This window comes from Lissotriton vulgaris, chromosome 7 (genome assembly GCF_964263255.1).
Source record: "Lissotriton vulgaris chromosome 7, aLisVul1.2, whole genome shotgun sequence".
In the NCBI taxonomy this organism is placed as follows: domain Eukaryota; kingdom Metazoa; phylum Chordata; class Amphibia; order Caudata; family Salamandridae; genus Lissotriton; species Lissotriton vulgaris.
Genome location: NC_141695.1, coordinates 1,176,756,248 through 1,176,780,381, shown reverse-complemented (window position 1 = coordinate 1,176,780,381; position 24,134 = coordinate 1,176,756,248).

The window sequence follows — 24,134 nt, the reverse complement described above, 5'->3', positions numbered from 1 at the left end:
CAGATCCCAGGGGAGCTCTTCTACTGTCAAAGTGGGATACAGCTCCACACATATTCTTGAATTTGCAACTTTGAAGTCGGCATCATCATCATTAGTCAATACCTCCACTCCTTGTGGTGTGCAGTATATTGTACAATTTAACTTGCACAAAAGGTCTCTTCCTAGCAGACATACAGGACTAGAGTCGCAAACCACAAACTGGTGCTCATCGCTGTATTTCCCTATTTTCACCTGCACTGGTTCTGTCAATGGGCTGGTTATTCTCCTGTTTGCGACCCCCACCACTTGTATTGTCTCTCCAGACATGGGCAGGCCTGGAACTGCGGCTGATCTGATCGTGGATCGAGTGGCTCCTGTGTCCACTAGGAATGTCGTGGGGCACCCTGCCACTTCGGCCTCAACATAGGGTCCCCTCTGATCCACCTCCAAGGCTGCCCCGAGGGTGCAGTCCTCCCTTTCCACTCTCTGTCCAGTTAGTGGGTCTACGTAATAGCATTCCTCTCCACCTACAAACAGAGGCATCTGTCTATATGTCTTACCCATAGTCCCTACTCTGGGTGGCTGAGGGAACTGGGCTCGTGGGGGAGGGGTCCCCCCTTTGAGCACCTTCCCCTGGTATTGCGTTACCCCTCTCGCAGGCGCACTCTGGACCTCTTCCTCCTCCACCTCCTGTTCCCCTATTTCAACATTGTAGGGACACTCGCGTTTCCAATGCCCCACCTCGTTACACTGGTGGCACCGAGTCGTTTTCTTCAAGGCAGCTATGTCTATTCTGGGTTTAAAGGTGGAGTTCTCCTCATTGCCCTTGTTCTGGCTATACTGTTTCTTACCCCCAGTTCCTGTTCCTTGTTGGTGTTGCTGCTGCCCCCCCTTACCAGCTGCCTGCATCTGTACCACCATCAGTTTCTCTTTTAGCTTCTTTGCCTTGGAGTCTATCTCATCGCAGCAGTACCTGGCATATCTCAGGATTTCATCTAGTGGTTTATTTTGCCAACAAATCAAGTGTTGCTGAATCATTAAGCTGATATCCGGTCTCAGACCCAGAACGAACTTAGACACAAATTGCCCTATGTCCTTCGGATCCATTACATCCAGACCGCTATACTGTTTAAACGCCTTCAGCAATCTCTCATAGTATTCGTGAACTGTCTCTTTGGGTTCCTGTCTAGTTCGATCTATTTTGACCCAATCTATGTCCTGCATTGGCACTTTTTCTTTCAGCCACGTCATCACTCTCTCGTATTTTGCCATTACAGTCTCGGACGGCCCATTAGTCTTGGCATCTCTCTCTGGCTCTGTTGTGGGCCACTCAGCGCTAACCTTGCATGCTGTCCACAAATCTCCTGGTACTACGATGTCAAACAGCGTGTTCAGATCTATCCATAGGACCTTTGAGATTTTTACGAATCTCTCAACTTGCTTGTACCACTCAACTGGGTTCTCCCGCAATTTGGGGAAGGACGTGGTAAAAGCGGCTAAATCTCCCCTACTCCATGGCACATGCACATAGTTCCCATTTGCGACTTCACGCAAAGGATATGCCTCTATTCTCTGCAGTCCTCCAGGTGTCAGGCCAAGCATGCTTCTCCTGACGGTCCCTTTCTTGGACCACCTTTCTTCCCATTTATCTAGTGTCCTCCACGTCCTTATTCCAGTGATCAATTCCCTTATGTGAGTTTTCAGTCCGATTGTTCTCCTCTCATCTAGGTCTCGATCTGAATAATGTAGCCTGTGGTTACCCTGTAATGCTTTGGTCCTTGACAGGTCCACCATATCTTTGCCTGCTAGTTCGACTAACTTCTCATGGATTGTTCTCGCCTTTCGAGTGATGTCCTTTGCCATGAACAGTATTTCATCCTGCTCATACATTTCCATTCTTTCTAAAGGCCGGGTACCATCTACCATGTCATCCAGATCTGACTTTAAGCTGGCGACATCGAGTCTCTTGGCTTTTATCTCCGCTCGCAATATGTCTTTCGAAGGGGGTTCACCGGTCTCTCTACCATCCCAACTCCGAGCCCTACGTTTGGGCTCGGGAGAGTTAAGGAGTGTTCTCCCTTGCTCCCATCTCTCCAGGTCCCATGCTCGGCCATCCGATCTTGGAAGGTGATGGAACACGGGCCTGTTACCCCCACTCTTATTTTGTCCATTCTCTCTTTCTTCTCTCTTTTCACGGTAGGACTCTCTGCTATTCTCCCCCCGGTCGCCATTCTCTCTCTGTCTAGTATCACTCAGTATCTGGTATGATCCTTCTCGATTCCCCATATCCCCTGGACTGCGCTCTTGTCCATCATCACAGGGACTGGGGCGCGGCCTCTCGCACCTCCCATTCTGTTCCCTGTTGCCGGGCTCACAGTGGGTACACTTAAAGCTGTCTCTGTACTCCTGCGTTCTCCTGTCTCCTTCACTGTGTATTGGGCGAGACACCCCCCCATTCTCGGGGCCCCTGTTTTCCAGGTCTAATCTACCTCCACTCCGGGCCCAATGGGTGACTCCCCTACTGTCCTTCTCCCTCCCGTCCCACTACGGACTACTTTCATCAGCCCCGCAGTGAGTCCGGGTCCTGCTATCCTGACTTTCCCTTCCAGCTTCCGCAGCTATGATGCTCTTGTGAGCCTCTACTGCCTCATCCCACTTCTTCATGTACTCGTTTAACTCCTGAAAGGATTTCCGTCCTGATCCCCTCATCTCCACTGGCCATCTATGGCCCCCCGGATCCCCTACTGGATCCTCTGCTGTGTGTACCGGGGTGCTCCACTCTCTTGGTATCGGCAACTGACTTGGGGAATTGATCGTATCGTTCCTCCTTGCCATCTCTGCTCTCTCTCTGTCCCTCCGTACCTGTTCCTCCCCTCTAGCTCTTTCTGGGTCATAAATCGATACTATAGGACCTATAGTAACAGGTACTTGCAGGGCATCTGGCAGTGCGTAGGATGTGGCACACTCCGTTTCTGGCACCCTTTGCACCACGAACCTTCCGACCACCTGTTGTACCGGACTAGGCTGGGACAGTTCTTTCTTTGCAGTGGGATCCTAATCTGTAATGGGAAGCGGTCCATACTCCCCTATGCTAGCCCCCCCTTCTCGACTTGGCTCATCTTTACCTGACTCTTTGTTGTACGGGGGTGGCCTATCTGTTAGTAACCTATTTATCAGGCTGTCCTCTGTCTCGCTCTCATCATCCTCTTCTAGTGGGCTTTTGTTTCCTGGCGCTTCTAACACTGGGTACAGTTTATTTACTTCAATGTTATGCACTCTCCATCTTTTAGCATCCGCATCCCATTTTGCATCCTGCACTGCTCTTACCGATCGTTTCACCCTGTCCTGTCGTCTATTCAGGTTCCTCTCGTGCGCTGCTCTAATCCAGGCATTGAGAGCTTCAAACTGGGTCGGTCTAGGCATGGGTCTCATTGAGGTCATAACTGCTTTTAATCGGTGTAGCACCTCTAATCTGAACGTCCCGTACTTCGGAAACGTCAGTTCCTCATTTCCCTCTGTAATCTTACTCCACTCTGAAATCCACAAAATTGTATGCAGCCCAACATTTGCCGCCATATAATAAGCCGGCGTACCCTCCGGCGGGGCTTCTTCCCCTTCATAAGATCTCCGCCTCTCCCTTTTAAAAGCCGCTCTTAACCATTTAAAACATTTCATGATTACACGCACAATTTCCAGCCTCAATACTCTGTTTACTTCCTGATGACAATCCACCAATCCTAGCGCGGCTTTGCTAGCTGGCCTATCGCAGCGCGGTCTTGCTCCGGCCGGCCAATCCCAGCGCGGCACTTTCTGACGTCACTTGTCTCCGCTTCGCAGCAGCACCCCTCCTTTCTCAGCTCTTCTCCCGGTCATGCATGCGTCCCATTCATACCCTGAAAAATGACTACTTCCGACCAAGCGGTCACTTCTCTCGACTGTACGTCCACAGTCTATCTGTAATTGTCAACACAACTGACGAAATGTCTATCGTCTCTCTGATAGGTTGCTTACACACACAGTAACTTCCGACCAGCGTCCGTTACTCACGCACTCATTCTTCCGTTCCCCCTATCTCGGTCCTGCGGGCGATCAATGGTACCTCATGACCCCCTTCACTCTGGTTGGCAATTACTCTGGATGTCCGATACACCCGAACCACTTAAGCTCTCCTTGAACTTAAGATTTTCACCGGTTGCGCGCGCTCACAACCTGTCCCACAGTCGCTCTACAGGCATTCAACTCCGCCAGACATTACAACATAGATACAATACAAAAACACCGCAATCTAACACGCATGACCCTTTATACTCACTCTCGACCGATACTGCTGCTTTTCTGTCTCACGTCATCCGGACCTTCTTCGGCGGGCGGTTCTTCCGATCATCGATCTCTAGGGGCCTTGGGGTAATCTAACCTGGCCTAGGTCACCTTCCTCAAGAAGACAACCATCCTCTATAGCTACCAACTGCGGGGGCGAGGTTTTTGATCACTATCTTATCACCCTTGATCTAAACCCCGTTCTGGTCGACTGAATCTTTATTGCCTGTCATTGAGGGAAGAAAGTGCATCTCTTACCAGGTTAGTTCAATTAATAATGGACTCCGCTCGGAAGGATCACAAACAACTTCTAGCTTTCAATGATTTATTATAAAGTTAGGATCAGCTGTAAGTACAGACATCTCAAAATGAGATTCACCAGATATACGGGCCCAACTACATACATGTGCTCTCTGAAAACCCTCAGACGAGCAAAGAAGACTACAAGTACAAGTTCTAAAAATAACAGGGCTGCCAGCATAGACACGTATTGGGATCTCTCCGTCATTTAGGGCGGGAAGTAAAATACAGGTTAGGCTGTCCCTACCCTGCTCTGGATGGTATCCCTACTTAACAAATCTCAGCCTATCAAAAGGTGTCAGCTGTGAATGACTTCCTAGGAAGATCACCCACTCTTTGTCTCTTGGTGAAAACCTATAGTCCTCCAGTCATGACCCCTCTCTGCCTACCCATCCGCTCTCTAAAGGGTCCTCAGGCATCTGCTCTAACTCCACCCAGGGGTGCTGTCCCTAATACAAAACCTACAACAACATTTGAGACGCCCCTCGTGAGACGCCCCTCACGTGGTGTAGCTTCTGGCTTTTTCCATGCTGCTTTGTGTTGGGCCTCGTGCGTTAGAGTTGACCTTGCTTCTCAGACTCTTTTCCGGCCCGCTGATACCCCTTAAAACATTCCTAAGCACTCCTCCGTGTCTGTGCCGGCTCCTGAACAAACCTCTATTCATTTCATTTATAATTGGATCCCCCCTTTCCCTTGCAGACAGACATCTGCAGCCAGGATCCCAACTCTCATAAACTTCTAACGAAAGTTTGCAACATTATTCCCAGCACAGACTAATACGTATAAATCAGTGTCTATAAACATTTCAGGCCTACAACATTTCTCATAATGATTATATTCTTCAAATCCTTCATTAATTAATAGCCTGTTAATACTCTATTCTATGATTAGGTAAACACATCTATAAAATATGACCCATTAAACATGACTACTAAATGACATTAGTGCAATCCATGTCGTGCAAACGAATACCTTTCCCAACCCCTTCAGCTTTGGCCCTGAGGCCTACTCCATCTTGTGCTTGTAGCATGACATCCTTTCATTTTAGCAGCTACACGACATGGATCAGAATCAATCTCGTCCGATAAGGCTATATAGTTTTAACACATTTCTACATTAGTTCCACTCCTATATAAAATCTCTAGGTTAACTACACATTTCAGAGTATAGGTGCATATAATATCAGCACTCATGGCATTTCTCTTCATGACTTGTGCTTACTACGTGTAACTATGAGATACTTATACATTTGGGTCAGTTTGCGCTCTCTCAGTTTTTTTGCTCACCATGCCATTCCAATTTGAACACAGCCATATGCAAATCAGTCTTGACCCTGTGCCTCATGGGAACAGTCCTGCCCGAACTGCCAAGCCAGGTTCTCCCTGGACTGGAAACAAGCATCCTAGACCGGTTTCGGGCTTCCAGGCCTCATCAGCCAGGATAGCTTGGGACGAGATTGCTGCTCCTGATGCTGCTACGGAGAACATAAATTATCGTAGGGCAATTCGAACAGAAAACAGACCTGCTGCTTCAACATGCGATCTGCTAGACATTGAAAGACATTAGGCAGTGACTGTGCAGCATATATTGAATACGTATTCGCTTTCACCACAAAATTAGATGCATCATATGATCTTTAGATTGCCACATACACTTTTTTATCCAGTGGAGAGGCATGCCCTGAAATGACATTACCCTGAGTGGATAGCCTCGACATAAGAATATTCTCCTTACTAGTAGCAGGGAATTCCTCCTCAAACTGCTTAATAGGATATCTTTTGGAGAGGAAACATGAACAGCTTAACTAGTGATTGCCCTTCCACTCATGCTGCAACGCTGCACTCTTCTAAGTGCTGCATGCAAAGGAACTGGTTCTGGCTCAGGTCTCCTATATCGTGACATAAAGTCATCATTCTCAGCAACACACCAGAAAGTTCAGTTTTTGAATGAAACGTCCTTTCTTCTTTTCCTCCTCCGTATCAGCAACATTCGCCATAGCATCCACAGGCTCCTGCACTCGAGGAATCTTTGGTGGGGAAGGACGTTCTCTGCCTCTCAAAGCTGCCTCCATTGCCATTTTAACCATGTTAATCATCTCCAGCAATTACATCTGTGAGGGAGCATCTACAGGGCGCCCTGGTGCCTCTTCCACCACCTCCTCCTTTATTACAAAGCAGGCTACTGTTCACTTTGCAGTTGGCTCGAACGCTGACAGAGACCGACTTCCTGATTATTGGCCAGTCTCTCGGCAATGTGAAGTCTTGCGGTAAAAACGTAATGATTTATAAGTCTTACGCCAATTTGGAATGGTATATCCATTCTCAGAAGAATGCAAAATGAAAACTACCTATACCAGCGCTAAGTTATCCATAGTTTACGGTATGTGCACACTGCTATGTGCATCAAAAGACTTAAAAGGAAAATCTTTTACACAGTGCAACCCAAAAGACTGCTAAAGCAAGTCTGATACCTTGCATATAAACATACCCAATCTCCACCTGCTGGTGCAAGGCATATAGGACAAAATATAGAAGGTTGCTAAAGCAGTACCTTCAAAACACAACAATACCAATATTTAAAACGTAACACAAGACTTACCTGAATCAGCTAGGGTGACAGTCTGCAGAAGAAAACGACAGGAAGTGATGTGAGAATTCTTCCCCTTTCTACTGGTAGCTGGGTAATGGCGGCCATGTTGGGGGAAGTTTTTTGAATTAGCTAAGGAACATTGTCTGCAGGGAGGAGATGACATCTCACTTGTAAGGATTGGACCAGGGAAGATGCACAAGAGATAGCATACACCAGAAGTATGTTGGAGGTTACTGGTGGGCCTCTCCCACCCTCCCCTGTATTGCTCTCTTCCTCGTATGCTTCTATCCGTGCAACCCCCCACCCCCACGCTCCATGTTGTGCTCTCTCCCTCATCTGCTTCTGCTGCAAGTATGCTCCCCCACCTGAAACTCTCACACTTGTGTTGATCTCTTCTTTTGAGGGCCCATTAGGTTCGGATTGCTCCCCCGCCTCTCCCATCCCCATAAATCACATAAGCCCACATGCACTATGGAGTGACCATGTCTGCATGGAGGGGATTCACAATGAGGATGGGATGAGACCAACAGCTAATGGGCTGTAGGGCTTCCAAACAAACTGAATATTCACATTAGTGGATGTCTAATGTGAATGGGCTGTGGAGTGGAGTAGAGGGTAACATTTCTGATAATTTGGGAATATTGTGCCTGAAAGCTCAACGATCCACAGATGATAGTGATGACACAACTGTCCACGTTCTTTTTGCCAGTCGTCACTCTTTAAGAAAGGAAGTGCATTTTTGTCTTGCACTGAGTGCCCCTCTATGCAGCTTGTCACTAGGGGTGGGTAAACTTGACTATTTCACTCAACAGAGGTTTGCAGAGTTACCCAAAACCGTGTGAGATTTTGTGGAGTTTTGCAAGCAGCGGTAGGTTGCGCTACTCGCACTGACTTTTAGCACCAGAAGCTTGTCCTACTCTGAAAGTCAGCATGCTGGGCACCACATGACATGCCAGACAGCTGCAACTTCTTTCTACCACTCGAGTAGATGTTCTAGTCGGGCGACAGCTTTCTCAACCTGAGCGGTAGTGACCTGCCGCGACCGCCCGCATTGAGAACTCTCATTGGGAGGCATTCTAGAGCTTGATTTTCTCACTTGTGGTTGCCAACTTTGCATTGGAAACCTGGGCGGGAGGAAAAGCTCTGCCATCCCATGGTTGGCAGAGTTTTTCCAAAACTTTGAGCTCCAAATGGAGTGCAGAGTGGGTAAAACTCTTGAAACTCCACCCCTACTTGTCACCAAACCGCCACCTCCTGCTCCAAGAATTTCAGGAAAACAGCTGAGCCCCGAGCTGCAAAAGTCTCAGGTGGCTCCTATTTACACTTCCTAAATTCGGATCCATTATTGCTTTCACACCTATTACTACCACTAACTGGAAGGAGTTTGAAAGCTCAAAAAATCGGAAAAATTGGCTATGTCCTAGTAAAATGCCAAAACTGTGTAGACAATGTTGGTTTTCTGACAAAAGTCTGCTTGTTCCTGAAAGCTGGGAAGAGGATAATTTTAGTACTGCAAACACTTTGTTGATACCTTTTGCAGGGAACAAAACTGATGCTTTCTTCTGCAGCCCTATTCTCCCATTCCCCTCACCCCCCAAAAAATTGCTGTATTTTGGCCAATTTATTGGTTTCTTCCAGGGGAATCTGCATACACTGGGTACCTTTTGAATCCTCATGATTTTGGAAGAAAAGGACACAAATTTGGCGTGGATACCTTATGTGGGCAAATAGTTACAGGGGCCGAAGCTCAAACTACCCCAAATAGCCAAAAAAAGGCTTAGTACAGGGGAAGGCCTAACAGCGAAGGGGTTAAAGTCCCCTCGCTTTATTGCACCCAGAGGAGAGCAGTTTGGAGGTGGGGCCGGGCAAGACTCCTAAAACTATTTCATCCCACATGAAGGGTGCTGTTTTTTTCAGCAAACCAAAACGCCAGTTTGTTTGTTGGTTTGGGCTCCTCCCGCTGTCCATGTTTTCTTCATCACCCTCCCTCTCCTTCCTCCTGTTACTTGACCCCCACCTCTGCCGTTTTGACACATATTGATCAGCAGCACAGACTGCAGTGCAACATGGCTTTAAAAAACAAACAATACTATGCAGTCAACGCTGGCCACACCCTAGTACTTTAATTTTTTTACTTTAAACCATGTTTACAGAGCTGTCCATGCTGCTGTGCAACACGTCTATAACAACATTGACAAAGCCAATACATGCCACATAGGGAAAACCTATTGGCTTTGCCAATGCTTGTGTTATTATTCCTGCTCCTCTGTAGAGCTCAATGCCACAGCTGCAGCATCTTCACTGGAAGCTGGACTGATTACAAATATGTATTAGTTTATAGGATAAAACATGGAATGCATGTACAAAAGGCGATAATCACATGCTTTGCCTATACAAGTTGCTGAACCAGTGGTTACATGGCGTTGTGTTTCTCCTCAAAAAGTGCATTAGCTCAAACGTATGAAACGCCTGAAACCCCCACCCGTTGAAAATGCGAGGGCATTAGGTACGTCCTTACAAAAACATGTACAAAAGCAATGCATGAATTGCACCTACTAAAAACCCTCTTGGCAAAAGCTAGAATGTGTTTGAATACACAGTCTCCTTGATATGGACTTCTGTTTAACTATTTCTGTAGCAAGGTCAGGGAATTCTCTTTTTTCACCTTCTTCATCCCTTTTCCATTGTGTTGCATTCTCTCAAATGAGCTTGTCAGATCCTCAACAAATACCACTATGGATGTTCAGTCACGTTTTTTCATTTAATAGGACTGCTTCTATTGGTTTGTGATCATTATTGTGTATTCCACCCTGCTTTGCTCCTGACACATTTATCCATGATTATTTGTAAAATATATAAAAAGGCATGCTGGTATTTGATGTTAGCTGTCATTCGTCCCGTCATCTGGCCATGCTACGTTAAGCTTGCACAGCAGGAGTCATTTTTTAAGATCACATTGATAGAGCCTTGAGACACGTGACAGCGACAGCAGAACCATCGCCACTGCAACTGCTTACATGAGCTGTGTATTCGTCTAGCGCGTTGCAATCTTCTTGTAAACAAGATTTGTTTTGGCACACGGAAGAGGCTTTCATTTTCTACATTATTCCGCTGCCAAGCCAATTTTCTGTTGCCTGTCACCTTTTACCCCGGCAGCGCATTTCCCGCCGACTGTCTCGGTAATTTCCCAGGCCTTTGTCTGGCTAGATTGCAGGCTGGCTGCGTGGCGAATACCTGTCAGGAAATAACCGTGTCCTACATTGATAGCAGACACGGAGCGCGAGAGCGCCTTTTGGAGTGGCAGTGATCAATCATTAGCGGGACTGCCATTTTGCAGCCACTTTACATTCCATCTGCTTAATCATTGGGGTGTTTTAATGCATAGGCCAGAGCACTCCATTTCTGTGATCTGAGCTCAGCATTCCAGTAGTTTCTGCTGAGTGCTGTTTGTGTAAATCAAGACAAACTTTAGAAAGATATTCACATCCTATAAAACTAATATTATTATAAACCATTGCCTAGTGTGAGCAGCAAACTGATGTTTCTCTTGTCGCTGGCATAATAGGTATTATTACCCATCTGAGTGTTACCTTTTGTCAGCCACAACAGTATGAAGAGGCCGAGTCGATATGTGATTCGTTGGCAACGCCCAGATGTCTACAGTGGATACTCCTCCCATTGAGATATCTCACTAGAATGTCAGGAAAGAACTTAAAACTTTACTAATAAAACTGAACATTATAACATGATATGATGGGATTTGCTGTGTTATCTTGTAAACTTAGTAGGTTACCTTTGAAAATAAAAACAATACATTACCGTAATAATGATGTAATGAATAACATAGTTTGGCGGTACTATTCATGTGAAACTGTTTTGTGAGTTGGTTTTTTAGGTCTCGCCTAATTGTTGCAGCACATGCACTGCTTGCTTTGCGAGGCATGTAGTATACACTCTAGCGAGGAAACTTTGTGTAACCTCCGCCCAATCTTCGCCCATTTTTTGTTTGGCTTACATCCTAAAGGCCGCCTTCTGATTGTTTTTTGGCTTCTTAGTCCCTCCTCCTGACGGCCATGTCTTCATTTGTATACTTCCATGGCTATCGGCCCTTTTACTTTTAAAACAATTTTGTTTCCGTGGCTCACCCTCTCCCCTTTCCCAGTCCATGACTTCTCGGCCCACCACCACCCCGCTCTCCTGTTTGTGCCTTTTTGCCTGCCCGCACTCCTGTTTCAAATGCAATAGGACTCGTGTAATGCGAGTTCTATTTCATTGCAAATGCTTGTTTTTATAGTAGTGCGCATTAACATGTGTGCTCTTCCTTGTATCGTACACATGCGCAAAAAGTCTCACACGAGGAAAACAGGAAATGATGCGGTTAGGTGGGTGTTTGATTTCCAGCGCTCGCAAACACCATTCGCAGCGCGCTGTTGTTTAATTTATATTAGGCTGGTCTCCCTGTGCCATGTTTGCCCAGCACCAGCTCATCCACAGGATCGCAGGATGTTGAGCCACGCTGAAACCAAAACCTCATTACCCCACTCCAAAGTGGGCAGCTCTGAGTCCAGGACCCCCTCGCTTCCCCCCTCATACCCGCCTTCCACTGCTACTGTCCCACCCAAAAACCCTTCGCTCCTGCGTCCAACCAACAGTACACAGCTGCCAAGCAGAGACTCCCGCAGCAGCCCCTCCTCGTTGCTCTCACTCATGCGCCCCTGTCCACCCCTCAGCCCGACTCCAACACTCGAAACCGACTCCGCTGCCATACAAACCTGGAGCTGGGGGGCAATGCAGTCCCCCATGCGCACTTCTGCTATGCCCGCATCTTCAGATCTTTCACCACCCAGGCTATTGTGCTGCACAGCTAAATACATATAAGGTCCCAAAAGAGAGACCGATTGCATTCCAAATGCTTGTTACAGTTGATTTCCCTTATGCTAAACTAAACAACGACTGCACCAAATTCAAATGCATGCAGTATTACGTACCTTGCAAAACATTTATACATTATGTGTATAGAGGTTCAAAAGTGCCTCAATTTGCAAACATGAGCCATCTTTTTACCTTTCTAATTCACTAATTGTGGCCACTTTTATTTTGGTGTCTGGGCCTATATTCTGTCTCAGTCCAACCCTGCCTCCATCTAATCTAATTGGGGTTCTTCAGAAAGTAACACAAGCCTGTACTCTAGAGGTTTCTTCTGTACTTTTATAGGGAGCAAAGTCTCCATCCTCTGAGCACATCAGAGTCTGATTGTACACAAAAAGCTTCAGGAATGCTTCCAGTTCACAATTCTATTATGGCCAGGTACTTCCACCCTCCATCTTGTACAGCATGCTTTCAGTGGCAATCCAAGATGGAAGGCAGCGAGCTCTTATCCACTCACTGTACAAAGTCCAAGCACATACTGTCATACACCTCTGTAACATGCATACTTCATCTAGACAACCCTTATGTGGTAGCCGACATGGCAACATGACTTTAGGCTTGCCAAAGTGCCATGAACAGGAAAAATGGCCTACTCTGTGACAAGAATTCAAAACCAATTGATTCTACCACTACCAAGTTTGTGAACCGACCATAGGACAGTAGTCCCACTTTTTAGGAAGGCAAGTATGATGTGGTCCTCCAGAACACAAAGCCCAATCTGGGTTGTATATTCAACTTAGCATAAGTAGTCCTCGGCTAACACATATGATGGTCATGTGTATTGCAGCAAAAAACTTAAAAGCACAGAAGATATTTATTTTTGGGTAACTCAAAGCACGGGTGCTTGCCTGGTAATATCAGGAAGAGAATATATGGCCGGGATGCCTGTCACCCCCTCCCAACACAAATCCCCAAGGATGGGAAGACGGACGCAGTTCTGAACTTTTGGAAGGCGGGAGGGAGTTACCCTCCCGGCCGTATTTATTAAAATATGATACAAAATTAAAACATTAAAATAAACGTTTCATATCATGTACAATTTTCATTTATTACATTTCGATGAAGACATGTTCATTGGCTAACCTTAACAAATCTCTAGTACAAAGGTTTTCCTAGCCGAGTCTAACATCCTGCAAGTGCAAACTTTCTAAATTAAAATTGTACATCCTAGCATTACGGGCCAACGGCAAGGTCGCAACCGGTGTCAGATCCCTACTACCAAAACTCTCGCCCTCACGGTGTGAGTGGCGGCCGCGCAGAGGACTGTACCCTCTGTGCCAACTCCAATTTCCCTTGTCTTGTGGGCCCCCCATTTTAACTCGACGCCATCTTAAAGGTCGTCCGAGGACCCGTGTGAGGTGTCTGTAAGAAGGCAGCGTGGACTCCCCCTCCCACCCCACACTGTCTATCACATCCGCCGTCGCGGATATCCGGGCCCCGGGAAATTCGTAGGAAGGGCATATAGCCTCCTCCTCCCCTGGAAGGGGCCTATGGCCGTCTTCCCCTAGGCGACCCATACTTAGTGGGTGCCGCCTCCCCGTGGGAGGGGCCAATGGCTGCCTCCCCCGGGCGCTCCCATCCATAGTGGGTGGCGCCCCGCTCTAGGGACCTTGAAATTACTGCTCACCGATCATGACCTTACCGCCACAGGCCGGATAGTTGACCGGCTATCCGGCCCCCCCACACTCCTCCTAAAGGTCATGCTTCCTCAAACCCCTTAGCCAAGCTATGAAGTCTCCTATGAGTAAGACATTCCCCTCCCGGTACAAGTGAACCCCATCCTCTAGATACATGTGATCCCCCGAATACATCCATGCGGAATACTGTGCAACTGCGCCGAGCGAAATAACCTACCAAGTTTGTTGTTGACCTTTTTCACTGAATGGTTCAGTGCTGACACCGAGAGGCCCCCCCGCCACACCTTCCTGGGAATCATGTGGGACCATGCTATCGTGCACCCCGGGATCCTTCTTGCCAGCCAGCTAACAGTAGACAAAACTCGCTCGAGTAGTACTCGCATACCGAGTGTCACCATGTCATTGGCCCCCAGGTGTACTATGATTACAGACGGCGGTGACCTCTGCCGCCCTAAGAGTTCCTCGACAAAAGATTCAAACTGGTCAATACAGAGCCCGCCCCTTCCGTGGAAGGTCACTCTGTACCCGTATTCCCCAGCTGCGTGAGTCACGTCACCTGCTTTGAATACGTCCCCGGCCCGCCTCACGTATGAGTCGCCCACGACCCACACCACTCTCCCCTCAGCCGGTGATCTCTGACCGCTGGTCCCCTGGTGCCGGGTCGACTGCAAATTCCACCCCGCATAGCATGCTCGCGAAACTGTAAATCAAACAGAAGACAAGAAGCGTGAGTGCATCTAACTTGACTTCACAACATGTGCAATTGCACATACCTTTTAAAACAATTCGAGGACCATCGTCCCAACTGTTTCACCTCTTCAACACTCTGACCCCTGGCTGTAGCCTCAGTAGCAGCCCCTATCCTAAAGGAGTGGGTCCCAAAATCGCACAGGTCCAAGCCCGCCACTGCGATTGCCGTTGTTAGCACCCTCTGAAACTGAAACCTCGTCAGTGGGGTGGCATCAATGTGTCTCAGCAGGCTCCCCCCCCCATGTATCCGCCCTTCGCGCCAAATATTCCTCAACGCACTTTACCGGGCTCATGGGGGACCCTCGCATGCGCTGGACAACAATACTGTCTCCCATAGCTCTCTGGTCAGTCTTGGACTTGGCTATGGTGACTACCATTGAATCACCCCTAATCAGGATGTGATCCCGACACAGACCTCCCTCCACATCTTTCTTATTCTTTGCGACCAGTTCGCTCACCCGCATAGCCCCATGGAACGCAAATGCGAAAGCGGCCCGGAACAGAACTGTTTCGAAATGGGAGTAACATGTCGTGGGCAGTACCGACATAAGCAGGGACAACCTTTCTAACCCAATCGGGCGCCTCACGTCTACTGTACGACCTTCCAGGCGTTGCCAGCCACAAAGGGCTTTCTTTACCAAAAAGGATGATGTCGGGTCCTTGATGCCATGCGCCTGCGCCATAAATGAAATGGCGGCCCGGTGCCTATTGGCCGTTGCTACTGATCGGCCTTCCCTGTGTAATGCTACCAGAAACTTTAGGAAGCAATCCTCCTGACCCCATTTGTCCTCCCCTGCCGGACCCAAAAATGCACAATAGGAACGAAACGCTCCTTCGTATGCCTTCCTCGTCCTGGGGGCTAAGCTTGCTGCCACGAGGTCTTGTGATCCGGGGCACCGAGTAGCCAGAGTGCTTCGGGAAATGGTGCCGCCGCTAGGTCTGCGGAAGGTAGATAACCCCTGAAAGCCTGCATGTGTGAACGAGAGAGTGCATCAGCAGCCTGATTCAGTACACCCGGCACATGTTTCGCCCTGAATTGCACATTCAGTCTCATGCAAAGTAGTACAAGTTCCTTCAATAATCGCAACATCCACTTGCAGCGTGCTGCCTGATTATTTATACATTCAACAACAGTCATATTGTCGGACCAAAACACCACAGAGCGATCTCTGAACTCATCCGGCCATGCCATCAGAGCCACAAAAATGGGGAATAACTCGAGGAACCCAATGTTACCTGTGAGACCGCTGGTGTGCCACCACGTCGGCCATGTTTGCGCCGACCATCGATTACCAAAGATTGCGCCAAATCCCACGCTCCCCGCCGAGTCGGTCTACAAACCCAGCTCGTCCGAAGACGCTGGCGGCTTGTTCCACACCACTCGACCGTTGAAATCCGGCAGAAATGCCAACCATATGCGCATGTCCTGGCGAACCTCTGCAGACAGTCTCGTGCGGTGGTGCCCTTCCTTGAGACCAACCATAGCTTGTGCGATAGAGCGGGAAAAGGGGCGGGCCATTGGTATCACTCTTAGGGCAAAGTTAAGCTGACCCACTGCTTGTTGTAACTGATGGAGGGTAACTTTCTCCTTGCTAAGGCACAGTTCCAGGGAAGCCCTGAATTTCTCTACTTTCCCTACTGGCAAACGGAAACATCCCTCCACAGAATCGAGCTCAATTCCCAGAAACTCGAGTGAAGTAGATGGTCCAACCGTCTTACCTGGTGCCAATGGCACTCCGAATCCCTTCATGAGGGTGCAAAATTCCTGAAGCGCCTGCGCACATTTTGTGTCGCCGGCTGCCCCCAAGAACAAAAAATCATCTAAGTAATGCATAACATGGCTATGGCCAGTGGCTTTGGTGAATGCCCATTCCAAAAAACAGCTGAATTTCTCAAAATAAGCACAAGAGATGGAGCAACCCATTGGCATACATCTATCCACGTAGTAACGTCCCTGGAACACAAAGCCTAACAGACGCTGATCCCGTGGATGTACCGGGAGCAACCGGAACGCCGACTCGATATCTGACTTCGCCATCAGCGCTCCGGGCCCCAGGCGATTCAACATGGTGACGGCATCATCGAAGGATGCGTACCGCACCGAACAAACTCCCGGGTCAATCGCATCGTTCTCCGAGAGACCCCTCGGAGCTGATAAGTTATGGATCAGCCTAAATTCCCCCGGGTCCTTCTTGGGAACCACTCCTAACGGGGAACAGATGAAATTAGTTACTGGCGGGTGCCTATATGGGCCAGCAACCCGGCCAAGGGCAACCTCTTTTGCATTCTTCCTCTCCACCACTGCTGGATTATGCTGAGCCGACAGTTGGTTTCTTCAAAGTGGCTCCCCACGAAAATCCCCCGCCGGGATGTGGAAACCATATAAGAAGCCATTCCTCAACACCCCAGCGGAGACATGATCAGGGTATTCGTTTAGCCAGGGGATCATTGCCATGATATCAACGGGGGTAGGTAGCGGTACACAGTGGTCCCCCTCAGTCTTGTTTGGACCCTCCTCTACCCCCCGTCCCACTATTCCTGGATCTGCACGAACTCTCGGGGTGCGAGGAATTCCCGCAACCTGCACACGCATGTCTGAACTTACATGTCCCTTGTGGCCTCGTGCAATTGCCCCTGTTAAAATTCCAACAGACCCCTCTCTTACCCCCATTCCCACCAGTCCTTGCTTGGTGGTCGCCACCGGGGCCCGCTCGAAAGGGCACCGCGGGCTGTTGGCGGGAAGGCCCCGACCCATTTCCGCCTAGCGAGGACGACTTTGTCGCGCCCGGCAGGAGCTGCTTCTGCCAAGAAATTGAGTCGAGACAATCCCACGTCAGAGATGAATCGTACTCCTTGGCCTTACGGAACTTCATATCGTAACCCATCCACTCATTGCCCTCATCCGTTTCATAAAAATCCATTATTCGTGCCTGATAGCAAGACAATTCGGGCAAAACCTCGGGCTTACGTTCCCCAATAATTGCAGTAAACATCGCAAAGGCCTTGGCCCAATTTGTGATTGTCTCATCAACCCTGAATCCCGCCATTTTTGCGCGCCATAGACTCGGGTGCCACAAATCTTTCTGCGTCTTAGCATACTCCATCTCGCGATGGTCAGTCAGCAGAGAACACATATTCACATACTTATCAGCCCATATCAATTCTTTCGTGGCCAACGGTATATGTTGGACCACCTTCTCCCGTCTTGAGGGCAACGACCCCTCCCTCGCCATTGGCAATGCCTGCTTACCTGACTCTATTGTCGTTCCCGCTGTTTTTTCGACGCCAGCTGCCGGTCCTTCCAAGGTCACCTGTGGGGGGACAAGAGGGAGATTCGTCTTTGCGGCATCTCGCGACTGCCGCAACTGCTGCATTAGTAACTTGGCCTCTTCGGCCGTGTCTTCAGGCGCCGTAGCACCCCCTGTTTTTCTGCCAAGCCATGCGGCCAACTGGGCGACTAATTCTGGAGGCATGTCCTCCTCGTTGGCGGGCGTAACAACAACCGGAATCGGTTGACCCGCGTCCGGGATTGGTACCGGGGCCTCGAGTGGACTGGCCGGGCTCGCCGGGGGTACCTCGGGAACTGGGACCTCCCCCCCTGCCGCCCTATTCCTGACCCGTTTACCCCTACCCGCGGGGACAACTCCCGGCAATGCCGGGCCTATTTCCTTCTTCAGTTTACCCGTATTGTTCATCGCAGCCATCTGCTTCTTCATGCTCGCCATATCTCTTACCAGCATGCGAAGCATCTGGTCAGTCTCGGACTTCTTTCCTGCCTTCCTGCCAGGCATTTTATCGAATATTCGATCCAAGTTGATCAACACGGTCCTGGATCCTTAGCCTCGAAGTCGCTGAAAGAGAAACACAAGAATTACAAGTTCTCAAAATTGCTCCTTGTTCCGTCGAGGGCTCACGTGCAACGAGTGGGTGCAGCTTCCAAGCACAGGAACAAGAGGATGCTTCTTCGGATTCCCACTCTCTTTATTCCTCTTCGGGAGGGCGTGAACCCTCCGCTGGTACGCCTACTGGGCGTGGCCATCGGTGTAGGTGTCTAGGACAACCCCTCTTGGGCGGGAAAAAGGCGCGCCCCGGCTACGCCGCTTTTGGCATACCAGCCGTGACACGCCCCCCGCCCAAAATGGTTTCCCGGGAGGATCCGGGCCCCCAACCATACGTTCGGGGGGGCCTAGTGGTCGCCCCTTTCCATTCACGTCCCAATATAATGTGGTGTTATTTCTGGCAGTGGCACTGTTTGCAAAGATTCACCTGTCAGATTTAAGTAGATTTGCTGTAATGGGTGTTGTATCTGTGATTTGGATCACGATGTCCACAGGTAATATGGTTTTCAGATCGTGTTATTCTTGGTTGCTTGGTTGTACTGAGGAAAATTAATGGGAAACCAATGTCATTCCAAGAAATGGGATGTAGTTCACACAATACGTTTGCAACCTTCAATAAACCTTGTGCCATGTTTTGCAGAGGGTAAAGGTGAGGGTTACATGGCTCTCTGTAACTTGGGTGGATGACTTTCCAGCCCACTGGTAAATGGATCCCTCTCCTCTGCCCATCCAGTGACAGACCGCTCCCAAAATTCTAGAAATCATGCGTCAATAATTTTGGGGGAAAGTACTTCCTCCAACACGATGAGATTACTTTGACTAACACCGCAATGCTGGCCAACTATCACATCTTGACAGCCATTCAGCATTTATTGTAATTCAGAAACAAATCCCTAATATGGAGTTTGTTTATGAGATGCTTTTAATTCAGTCAAGAATGGTCATACATAGAGTAAAAATAGGTTCCAGTTTCATAATAGTGTTTAAATAAGGCTAGGGTTTAACAGTGAATCGATCACACTGTGCCCATATGCATTATTTCATGTATTAATACAAACAATACACCAGTATAGAAAAAGTTAATATACAAATAGAAAGGCAAAATAATTATTTAAGAGTAGATGTCAAAATCAGAAAGTGTATTAAAAGACAGACATAAAAAAGGACCAGTTAGAAAATGAATTGAGATGACATTCATAAAGACTAAGCAATTTTCTAGGCCAAAAAGAAAATTAATTAAGGTAAAGTAACATTTCTTAGACTAGTGTTATTAATACGGTCAAAGGTTTTAATGGATTGATCGCCCTAGATTTAGCCAGCGCAAGATGTAGATCATAGATTTGCCAGAAGAGGGCCCACCACTCTGTTACCTTGGGAGGTAAAGGAGAGAGCCAAGCTCTCGCAATACATAGCCTTGCTAAAATGATTATAATGGACAGAAGTTGCCTCTGGAGTCTACTAGTAAGTATTTCGGAGCAGGGCGCCAGAGTTGTAAGCTTGTAAGTAAGTAAGTAGTTCAAGCAAGCCATTGAAATGTAAATGTAAATGTATTGGCATTTATATAGCGCACTACTTACCCGTAGGGTCCCAAGGCGCTTCGACCGCTGCGAAACCCTTCCTGGCTTCCCTGAGAGAGATGGTCCCTTAATGGGTATCTCTAGGGTGAGACCAGGCATCCCCGGCGGTCTGGTGGGGCCGTTAGTGAAGATGAGGCAAGCTAATGCCCAGAGTTGCCGAGTGTGATCGCTGATCAGAGTGGGCACCGAGGCGAGAGAATTATCGAGTCCGCTGACCCTGGTCCAGAAACCTGCCGCGCCGGGAATCGAACCCTGGTCCCGGGCCGTCCTCTGCTCTCGGGTCTGCCGCCTCTAACCAGTGAGCCACACTACTTCACATGGGACTCTGGGACCTGCTCGACACAACATCCCCGGATGTCGCCTTCCTGACAGAGACCTGGTTTAACGACTCCTCCGCACCCGATATCGCCATAGCCATCCCAGACGGCTACAAGATCACCCGCAGAGACAGCACCATTGGATTCGGAGGAGGAATTGCCATCGTCCACAAGAACAGGGTCAGTATCTTGACTAGCATCAATGGCGCGCTCAGCACCGCCGAACACATGCACTTCCAGATCCACACTGACCCTAAATCCACCCTCATAGGCACCCTCGTCTACCAACTCCCCCGGACCCCGCCCCCAGTTCAGCGACTCCATCGCCGACTTGAACAGCACGCACGCCCTGACCTCCACTGACTGCATCCTCCTTGGAGACCTGAACTTTCCCCTTGAGAACAACAACAACAACAACTCCGAAACCCTGATCGACAACCTCACCAACCTCAGACTGAAGCAACTCGTCACAACGCCCACCCACTCCGCCGGCCACACGCTCAACCCCGTCTTCTCCTCAAGCCTGCACGTCTCCGTCAGCCACACCGCCGAACTCCTCTGGATCGGCCACCGCTGCATCCACTTCGCCTTCCAGAAACCAATCACACACCACCGCACCCAACAGATCCCCGCCGCTGCTGGAGCAAAATCACCGAAGCCCAACTACACCCAAACCTCGCACTCAGCCCACCCACCGAACCAACAACAACGACGCTACCCACAGCCTCAGACGCTGGATCGAGGACTGCGCCAACACCCTCGCCTGTTTAAGATTCGGCCCCACAGAGACACCAGCAAGAGGGCCAGCTGGTTTCCCCCAGAACTCCTAGCCTGCAAGCAAGCCTGACGGAAACTAGAGAAGAAATGGCACAGTGACCAAACTCCGGACAGCCACGCAGCACACAAGGACGCCATCCGCAACCACCACCACCTCATCAGGGCAGCCATGAGGACCTCCTTCAAAGACCACCTTGACAACAACGCACACAATAGGAAGGAGGTCTTCAACATCGTGAATGAACTCTCCAACCCCAGCTCCAACACCAACATCATGCCGTCGCAAGCCCTGTGAGACTCCCTCGCCTCCTTCTTCCACCACAAGATAGCAGACATCCACAACAGCTTCAACACCCAGACAGCCCCAACAGACAGCAATACAACAGACCCTCCACACACCATCGGCCATGACCCCCTGCTAGCCTGGGCCAGCGTGAGCATCGATGACACCATCAAGACAATGCGCACAATCCACTCCGGCTCTCCGTCAGACCCATTCCGCACCACGTCTTCAACAGATCAAGCAGCTCCATCACACCTCACCTGCGTAATGTCATCAATCTCTCCCTCGAGACCGCGACCTTCCCGGAGATCTGGAAAATCTCCGATATCAACGCCCTACTCAAAAAACCTAAGTCAGACCCAAGAGACCTCAAGAACGTCCGGCCCATCTCTCTGCTCCCCTTCCAGGCCAAGGTCATTGAGAAAACTGTCAACAGACAGCTAACCCAATACCTCAAAGAAAACAGAATCCTGGACCCTTCCCAGTCCGGGTTCTGCAGCAACCACAGCACCGAGACTGCCCTCATTGCCGCCACAGACGACATAAGGACCCTGCTGGACAACGGCGAGACCGCAGCACTCATCCTCCTAGACCTCTCTGCCGCCTTCGACACCGTCTGCCACTACACACTACGCACACGCCTCCAGGCCGCAGGGATCCGAGACAAGGCTCTGGATTGGACCACCTCCTTCCTCTCCGGCAGAACCCAGAGCGTCCGCCTCCCCCATTCCATTCTAAAACCTCCGAGATCATCTGCGGCGTACCCCAGGGATCCTCCCTCAGCTGTTCAACATTTACATGCCCCGCTGCACACGTAGTCCAACAGCACGAGCTCAACATAATCTCCTATGCTGATGATACTCAGCAGATCCACTCCCTCACCAAGGACCCTATCACTGCTAAAGCCAACCTCCACGAAGGAATGAAGGCCATCACCGACTAGATGAAGACCAGCTGTCTGAAGCTGAACTCGGACAAGATGGAGGTCCTCATCCTCGGCTCCAACCCTTCAGCCTTGGGCGACTCCTGGTGACCAACGGCACTGGGGGCAGCCCCGACACCCACCGACCATGCACACAACCTGGGAATCATCCTCGACTCAACGCTATCAATGACCAAGCAAGTCAACACCGTCTCCTCCTCCTGCTTCAACACCCTCCGCATGCTCCGCAAGATCTATAGATGGATCCCAAAAGATACAAAAAAGACACTCACCCAGGCCCTCATCAGCAGCAGACTCAACTACCGAAACACCCTCTACGCGGGAACCCCGACCAAGCTCATCAAATGACTACAACGCATCAAAAATGCCTCGGCACGACTGATCCTCAACGTACCATGCCACGGCCACAACACCCCCACCTGAGAAACCTGCACTGGCTCCCCGTCAACAAGAGGATATCCTCCAAGCTCCTCACCCACACTCCACTAGACCGGCCCAGCCTACTTCAACAGACGGCTCTCCTTCTACATCCCCAACCCCCACCTACGCTACACCGACCTCTCACTCGCCATCGTCCCCCGCATCCGAACAACAACCACCGGTGGGAGATCCTTCTCCCACCTCGCCGCCAAGACATGGAATACCCTCCCACTGAGCCTACGTCAGACCCAAGACCTGCTGGCCTTCAGGAGGATACTCAAGACCTGGCTGTACGATCAGTAGCGCCCCCACCCCAGCGCCTTGAGACCCTCACAGGTATGTAGTGCGCTTTACAAATGATTGATTGATTGATTGTCTTTAGATGTCACCCAAGCCATACCAGTTCTGCCAGGAATAAAAGAATTGTATTAAGTGTATTCAGTGATAATAATAATTATTGTTCCACTTGTTGTGTGACCTTTGACCCTTTTGGTCTTGGATATATATAGTGTTTGTCTGTGAGATTCTCCAATTTTTTATTTAAATGGTGTTTTTATATATGACATACATGAAGATAGATAGTTTTTTTTTAAGAATCATAATATTGTGACATAAGAGTAGGATTTGATGAATAGATATATTGTATTGTAATCTTTAGGTTTCTATTCAATTTTTGGTGATTTGATTGAATCGGTATGAAAGAAGTGTGAATGTCTATGCTATAAAAGAGACCCAAAGGGAGTTTGCTTTTTGTAATAATGAAGTTTAAACGCTGCCTGGAAACCAGCAAATGAAAAACAAAACGCTGAGATCGTAAATATGGCCAAAAGAATAAAACATTTTTAAAAAAGTTTTATATAGCGCGAACTAGACCCGGAGATATCAGGTATCAGAGCGCTTTACATGAGCACCAGTTTCATTACAGATGGACTCATTCATTTTTGTTAGACACAAGGAGATTAAGTGATTTGCCCAGAATCAAAGGATGTCGAGCATCGTTGCAGAGACTCGAACCCGGTTCCCCAGTTTCGACGTAGGCTGCTCTAGCCGTAAGGTTACATCCTCTTCCCAATATATATACCATACTGGGACCAAGCTCTTCCTGCCTGATCCTCCAAGACTAATAATTGTCCAGGCCAGTCCAGCAAATCTAAAGCTAAATCATTAATAAGGCGGGGTTTGTCCGTATTAGGGACGTAAACTGCACATGACTTTTAAAACACTAGACAGATAATTGAGTTATAACCCACCTACCGCTAGGATAGGCCACTCTTTTCAATATTTTAAACTCAAACATGCTGTCTGCCAAAATGGCAACTTCCCGGATAGAGACAGCTTGGGAAGTACACACAATAGTATTATATCTTAACTGTTTTAGCAAAGCTCGATCCTTTGTAGGCAAGATGGGTTTCTGTTCATAAAACAATCTGAGGCTTATACATTCTAATTTCTTTGGGAGCTAGCTGTCTCTTGCTTG